Source organism: Triticum urartu, chromosome 1A (assembly GCF_056163025.1).
Source record: "Triticum urartu cultivar PI428250 chromosome 1A, HENAU_Tu73, whole genome shotgun sequence".
In the NCBI taxonomy this organism is placed as follows: domain Eukaryota; kingdom Viridiplantae; phylum Streptophyta; class Magnoliopsida; order Poales; family Poaceae; genus Triticum; species Triticum urartu.
In genome coordinates this window covers 313,194,777-313,203,154 of record NC_141873.1, presented here as the reverse complement: position 1 = coordinate 313,203,154, position 8,378 = coordinate 313,194,777, and positions in this window count along the sequence as shown.

The window sequence follows — 8,378 nt, the reverse complement described above, 5'->3', positions numbered from 1 at the left end:
GTGACCCTACTGCGATTAACTCCGTTGGCAAACTCGAGAATCTTGATGGGTTTCTCCTCATAAGTCAGGTCACTTTCCAACTGAATTGCTTCCAGGGGCACTGTATCTCTCAGAGGAATATCGGCCATCTTTGCATGGCACTTCTTCAATTGGGAAACGTGAAACACATCATGAACTCCTGACAAACCTTCAGGTAATTCCAACTTTTAGGCAACTTCACCCATATGTTCCAAGACTCTGTATGGCCCCACAAATCATGGCGCTAACTTTCCTTTGACTCCAAACTGTTTAACTCCTCGAAATGGCGACACACGAAGATGTGCTCTTGCTCCTACTTCATAGGTTACCTCCTTGCATTTAGTATTGGCATAACTCTTCTGCCTGGACTGGGCTATCTTGAGTCTATCACGGATCAACTTGACCTTCTCCTTAGAATCTCTGATTAGATCTTGTCTGAACAATTGTCGATCTCCAGCTTCATCCCACATCAATGGTGTTCTGCACCTCCTTCCATACAAAGCTTCAAAAAGGGCCATCTTCAAACTAGCTTGGTAGCTGTTGTTATATGAGAACTCTGCGTAAGGCAAATTATCATACCAACTAGATCTATAATCTAGCGCACAAGCTCTCAACATGTCCTCCAGAATCTGGTTGACTCTCTCGGTCTGCCCATCTGTCTGCAGATGAAAGGTTGTACTAAACTCTAGCCAGGTACGCAAAGTTTTTGATGTAACCGATTCCAAAACTTCGAAGTAAACTATGTCCCTCTATCTGATACGATGGTCCTCGGAACTCCATGCAGGCATATGATCCAGGTCATGTATATCTTGGCCAACTTAGCGCTCGTATAAGTGGTTATCACGGGGATGAAGTGAGCCACCTTGGTCAAGCGATCAACTACCACCCAAATGGAGTCATATCCCGAACGAGTGCTGGGTAATCCAGTGATGAAATCCATGCCAAGCTTATCCCACTTCCATTCAGGTATCGGCAAAGGCTGAAGTATTCATGCTGGTTTCTGATGCTCTGCCTTAACTCTCTGACATACGTCGCATACTGCTACATACTCGGCGATATCCTTCTTCATACCTGTCCACAAGAAACGTTCCTTCAAGTCCAGATACATCTTGGAGTTGCCTGGGTGAATCGAGTAAGGCGAATCATGAGCCTCCTAAAGAATTAACTTCCTGATCTCTGGGTCATCGGGCACATAGATACGATCCTCAAACCATAAAGTTCTATGATTATCCTCACGAAAACCTTTAGCCTTTCCCTTACTCATCCTTTCTTTTATCTCCGCAATTTCCTTGTCCGTCTTCTGGGCTTCTCGGATCTTTCCCAACAAAGTGGACTGAATTCCCAATGTTGCAACAAAACCTCTCGGAACTATCTCCAAGCAGAGTTCTCGGAGATCATCAGCTGGCTCCTGAGGTAATCCTCTGGTTATAAGAGTATTAGCATAACTCTTGCGACTCAAAGCATCCTCCACGACATTGGCCTTTCCTGGGTGATAATGTAGTGTAATGTCATAATCCTTTATGAGCTCCAACCATCTCCTCTGCTTGAGGTTCAACTCCTTCTGCGTGAAGATGTACTTCAAACTCTTATGATCCGTGTAAACATCACAATGATTTCCCCAATCTTGGCGACCTACTAAAGCCACGCCACAAGGTCCTCATGATGGACATCTGAAAGCGGCACTATAGCAAAAGTACACTGGAGAACTTGGAGGCTCAGCGCCGGTGATGCCTGCTCCATGCTGTGTTTTATGCGCGTTCTCTATATGTATTTAATATTTTTTGTAATTAAGAATATATGAAACTATGTTCCTTCATCAGTAAACATTTTTTATACATCATTGCATAGGGCAACATAGCAAAACTAGTTTGTAATTGTGACCTTACCTCACACGGTCCTTCAATATGAACTGTTTGCTATGTACCGCGCATGGTACAACCAAATCCTACCTGTGGGATCTTTCATTAAAGCATAGATAATTTTTAGATAAAAAACCAAGTGCGATAATCCTACCAAAATGCATGCCCGCGCTCATTCAGACAACACACTTGACAAATACAGATTCAATGAAATTCAGACAAAATAGTTTATTTCTTTCCAAATTTTGTCGCACCGCGACTACATTCAGATGCCATGGCCGCTGGCTCTTGGCCTAACTAGCTAGTTGCAGCCACGACCACCACCACCACGGCTCCTACCGATGCCATGGCCGCTGCCATGGCCACCGCCAATAGCATCGCCACCACCACCACCACGGCCTCCACCATGGCCGTGGGCAGTAGCACCACGTCCACGGCCCGCGCCACAACCACGACCACAACCATGCCATGGCCACCGCCACCGCCATAGAATGCGTGGAATGCTATATGGTTGTCGGGGAAATACGACTCGGCGGCCACGGCCCATTCCGGCCAATTGGCCGCGTTATATAGCTCATGTGGGTGCGCAGGTGCAGGCACGAGCACGGGATCTGGCACAAGGTCCCAAATCTGTTGCTCGCCCTCTGCGTCCATCTGCGCAACCATCTCTAGTGCTAGGTCCATCTCTGCCCACAAGGGGGCCAGAGGGTTTTGCTCCTCTTCCTCTTGATTGATGCCAAAATTGAAGAGTAACGGGTTCTCCGGGTGTGCCATTGATGAGAGATTGGTGGTGGATTGGATATGACAATGAGAGGCCTCAATGAGAGAATTGTTGCGAGACAGGGGAGGGCAGCGATGTTATAGGTCACCGCACACAGGCACGCCATTAATTGGTAGTCAAGTATTGTCCTCATATCTTACATTGTAAGTAACTTACATTGGAAGTTTAGATATGGCATAAATTGGTAATCATTTATTTGCAAACTTTTTAGATTTCCTAACAAAATCCTAAAATGGGTAATAATGCAATGCGCACGTCATAGATGCCACTTGTAGGAAAATTTATGGATTTCATAGGAAAATCCTACAATTGGTAATAATGCACTGCGCACGCCGTAGATGCCACTTTTATGTATAGGGATTTTTCTTGAATTAGTGGAAAAAATGTTGATCTACCATTCCGTGAAGTAGTAACATGCACTACTACAGTATGGTGCAAATGTGACACATGTATAGGAGACCATTCGATCAAACTGTGTGCGAAGCATGAATCGCAAACGGTATGGTAATAAAACCGTCACCAACATAATGAACTATGTGCGATGGTGGAGACATCAGATATGATTCATAAAGATTTGTGTGTGCTATAATTGGCATACTATTGATTCATACAAATTGTTTGCGATGAGCCAAGATAATGTGAACGGTTAGCCAAAACCAGATGTGTGTGATATACGCCTACAAGTCACTCGAATGAACTATTTGCGATGAGAGAATATAACACAAACGATTACCTAGATCCAGATGTGTGCGATAGATGGCATACAGGTCACTTATATGAATTGTTTGCGATGATCCAAAACAACACGAATCATTCAGCGTAACAAGATGTGTGTGACACCCGACAAACAGGTCGGTAATCACTTAGATGAATCGTTTACTAACCAGGAATTCTCTGAAGTTCAGAAACCATCCAACAGGCAGAAAAAGAAGAAAAACATAGATGACTCTTTCTGCAGGAGGAGCAACAGGATTGCTAAGCTCACCAAGGGCTTCAAGGATCAGGTTGTTGCAATAACAACCAACACTAATGATGTGAGGGTTGACCACAGTACTCAATGGTGTTCAAAGAAACTCAAGAAAGTTGTTGATGTCAATTTGGGGCCTCAGTTTGATGATGTGATTATCAATAAGCAGGCTCCTCCTCCACTAGAAATACCTATGAACACCCTGCAGGCCATTGGCACTAGCCCATGTAAGATGGCACCTCTTGAAGTGTCATCTAGTGCCCTACACTATGACAGCTCTGATGATTAGGATCTGCTGCTATCATGTGGGCTTAGATGGCTCCCCTAATGGCCATCTAGTTATGTTTTCCTTGCACTTTGCTTGCTTTATTTTGTCATTTGGATGCCTGCGTGCATCAGTTATTAGTATGGTGTGTAATAATTATACTTTGTGCTACCTCTGTTATTATGGTCAACCTATCAGAATCCTATGCTGCTATATGAGCCTGATCAGTTTGGTTATCCCTTATCTGTCAATGTACCTCCTCTTATTATATAGTGGCACTTGTTATGATTATGGCACCTACTGCAGCAGTAGTAATAGCAGACCCATTGGCAGTACATATTATGCTCTTCATAATATGTCTCAATGCACCCATCTATATAATTGCCATGAATAGAAGTTGGAATATCTTAAATTGGAATGTAAGAGGTATAAAATCCACAACTAGATGGAATGATATTAGAAGAAAAATTGATGAAAGTGCATGCTGCATTATGACTTTTCAAGAAACCAAGAGAGAAATATTTGACAATGCATACATCAAGAATTATTCTCCCAAGAGGTTCAATCAATTTTGTTACTCACCATCCAATGGTAGCTCTGGAGGTTTGATTACTATTTGGAATGGTAGCGTAGTGAAGGGCAAAGTAATATCTCAAAATTACTATCAGATCACCATTGAGTTTACATCTAATTTGGATAATAGTTGCTGGTATCTCACTAATGTCTATGGGCCTAACAGCACTGAAGGTAAATTGGAATTCACTGACTGGCTTATGAGTCTGAATATGAACCTGTCTAAGCTATGGATGATACTTGGTGACTTTAATTTTATAAGAAGCCCTGACAATAGGAACAAACCAGGTGGTGATCCTGCCAGTATGATGACTTTCAACAATATCATTGTCAATTTGGATCTGGTTGAAATCCCACTCAAAGGAAGATCCTTCACATGGAGCAATAAACAAGACCAGCCACCATTGGAAAAGTTAGATTGGATATTTACTAGCTCTCATTAGACTACTGCTTATCCATCTACTATGGCTATCCCATTGGCAAAAATTACATCTAACCATGTTCCTATCAAAATACAAATTGATAGCAACAACCCAAAAAGTCAGAGATTCAGATTTGAAGAATATTGGACTGAATTTAGTGGATTCATTGATATTGTGGAGAAACACTGGTTGAATTCCACTCATTTTTCTGACTCTGCTAAAAATTTAAATTCCAAGTTTAAAGCCATTAGAAGAGGTCTGAAAACATGGAGCAAACAATACTCCCAACTCAACAAAACCATTGACAACTATTGTTTCTATGTGAAATTAATTGATGGCCTTGAGGAACAAAGACCACTATCTAGGGTGGAAAGGAATTTCAGGGTTTTACTTATCAATCATACAAACAAATTACTGGAGGCAAAGAGAATATATTGGAGAATTAGGGCAAACATCAGATGGGCAAACCTTGGTGATGAAAATACCAAGTTCTTTCATGCCATTGCTACTTACGTATTTAGGCACAACTACATCACTTATCTTATGAAAATGGATGGACAACAAGTATTTGATCATGACCACAAAGCTGCTTTAATCTAGGCAGCTTTCAAGGATAGGATCGGGACTGTAGCAAACTTCACACAAAATTTTGATATATCCCATCTTGCAATTGATGATGCTCTATATGATCTAGAGAGGCCTTTCTCCAATGAAGAAATTGATGATATCATCAATAAAATGCCCAATGACAAATCACCTGGACCTGATGGTTTCAATGGCCTATTTATGAAGAAATGTTGGCACATCATCAAGCATTATTTCTCTAGCTCCTATTAACACTGCCTACATAACTCTGATACCTAAGAATGATAACCCTGAAACTCCTAATGATTATAGGCCCATATCTCTTGTAAGAATGCCTATCAAAATACTTACTAAACTTCTTGCTAACAGAGCACAACAGATCATTATATCCAGAGTTAGCAAAAATCAGTATGGCTTTATTAAGACAATGAATATTCAAGACTGTCTTGCATGGAGTTTTGAATACATACATATGTGCCACAAATCCAAGAAAGAAATCATTATTTTCAAGATTGATTTTGTTAAGGCATTTGATAAGGTTAACTGATACGTCTCCAACGTATCTATAATTTTTTATTGTTCCGTGCTATTATATTATCAACTTTGGATGTTTATGGAATTTATTATACACTTTTATATTATTTTTGGGACTAACCTATTAACCTAGAGCCTAGTGCCAGTTTCTGTTTTTTCCTTGTTTTAAAGTATCGCAGAAAAGGAAAATCAAACGGAGTCCAATTGACCTGAAACTTCACGGAACTTATTTTTGGAAGGAAAGCAACCCGGGAGACTTCGAGTCCACGTAAGGGAAGCAACGAGGAAGCCACGAGGCAGGGGGCGCGCCCACCCCCCTGGGCGCGCCCTCCACCCTCGTGGCTCCCCTGACGTACTTCTTCCGCCTATATATCTCCATATACCCTAAAACCATCGGGTATCACAATAGACCGGGAGTTCCGCCGCCAGAAGCCTCCGTAGCCATCGAAAACCAATCTAGACCCGTTCCGGCACCCTGTCGGAGGGGGAATCCTTCTCCGGTGGCCATCTTCATCATCTCGGTGCTCTCCATGACGAGGAGGGAGTAGTTCTCCCTCGTGGCTGAGGGTATGTACCAGTAGCTATGTGTTTGATCTCTCTCTCTCTCTCGTGTTCTTGATTTGGCACGATCTTGATGTATCGCGAGCTTTGCTATTATAGTTGGATCTTATGTTTCTCCTCCCCCTCTAGTCTCTTGTAATGGATTGAGTTTCCCCTTTGAAGTTATCTTATCGGATTGAGTCTTTAAAGATTTGAGAACACTTGATGTATGTCTTGCCGTGCGTATCTGTGGTGACAATGGGATATCACGTGATTCACTTGATGTATGTTTTGCTGTCAACGTGCGGGTTCCGCCTATGAACCTATGCATAGGGGTTGGCACACGTTCTCGTCGTGATTCTCCGGTAGGAACTTTGGGAAATCTTTGAGGTTCTATGTGTTGGTTGAATAGATGAATCTGAGATTGTGTGATGCATATCGTATAATCATACCCACGGATACTTGAGGTGACATTGGAGTATCTAGGTGACATTAGGGTTTTGGTTGATTTGTGTCTGAAGGTGTTATTCTACTACGAACTCTAGGGCTGTTTGTGACACTTATAGGAATAGCCCAACAGATTGATCGGAAAGAATAACTTTGAGATGGTTTCGTACCCTACCATAATCTCTTCGTTTGTTCTCCGCTATTAGTAACTTTGGAGTGACACTTTGTTGCATGTTGAGGGATAGTTATATGATCCAATTATGTTATTATTGTTGAGGGAACTTGCACTAGAGAAAGTATGAACCCTAGGCCTTGTTTCAACGCATTGCAATACCATTTACGCTCACTTTTACCGCTTGTTACCTTGCTGTTTTTATAATTTCAGATTACAAATACCTTTATCTACCATCCATATTGCACTTGTATCACCATCTCTTCGCCGAACTAGTGCACCTATACAATTTACCATTGTATTGGGTGTGTTGGGGACACAAGAGACTCTTTGTTATTTGGTTGCAGGGTTGCTTGAGAGAGACCATCTTCATCGTACGCCTCCTACGGATTGATAAACCTTAGGTCATCCACTTGAGGGAAATTTGCTACTGTCCTACAAACCTCTACACTTGGAGGCCCAACAACGTCTACAAGGAGAAGGTTGTGTAGTTGACATCAAGCTCTTTTCTGGCGCCGTTGCCGGGGAAGCGAGGAAAGTGGCACTAACACCCCGTCAACTAAGCTCTTTTCTGGCGCCGTTGCCGGGGAGGTGAGTGCTTGAAGGTATATCTTTAGATCTTTCAATCGAGTCTTTTAATTTCTTTTTTTTATCACTAGTTTAGTTTATAAAAGAAAACTACCAAAAAAATAAAAATGGAATTAAGGGTACCTCATATGCTTCATCTTTTTAATATCTATCATGAAAATAACGATTCCGATAATTGTGCTCAAGTGCTAGAAGAAGAATGCATTAGAATGTTTGGCACTAAATATTTGAATGCTGATCATGATTGCAATGTTGTTTGTATGAATTCTTTGCATATCCATGATGCTAATGATATGCAAAGCCACAAGCTTGGGGAAGCTATGTTTGATGAAGATGATATTTTTGTCCCCCAAGTTTTGATGAGCAAATTTATTATGATGAAAGCATGCCTCCTATCTATGATGATTATTGTGATGACACGTATGCTTTAAACAATAATGATAACCATGAAACTTGTCATCTTGATCTTAATTTTCAATCACATGATAGTTATTTTGTTGAGTTTGCTCCCACTATTATTCATGAGAAGAAATTTGCTTATGTGGAGAGTAATAAAATTTCAATGCTTGTAGATCATGAAAAGAATGCTTTAGGTTCTGGTTATATTGTTGAATTCATTCATGATGC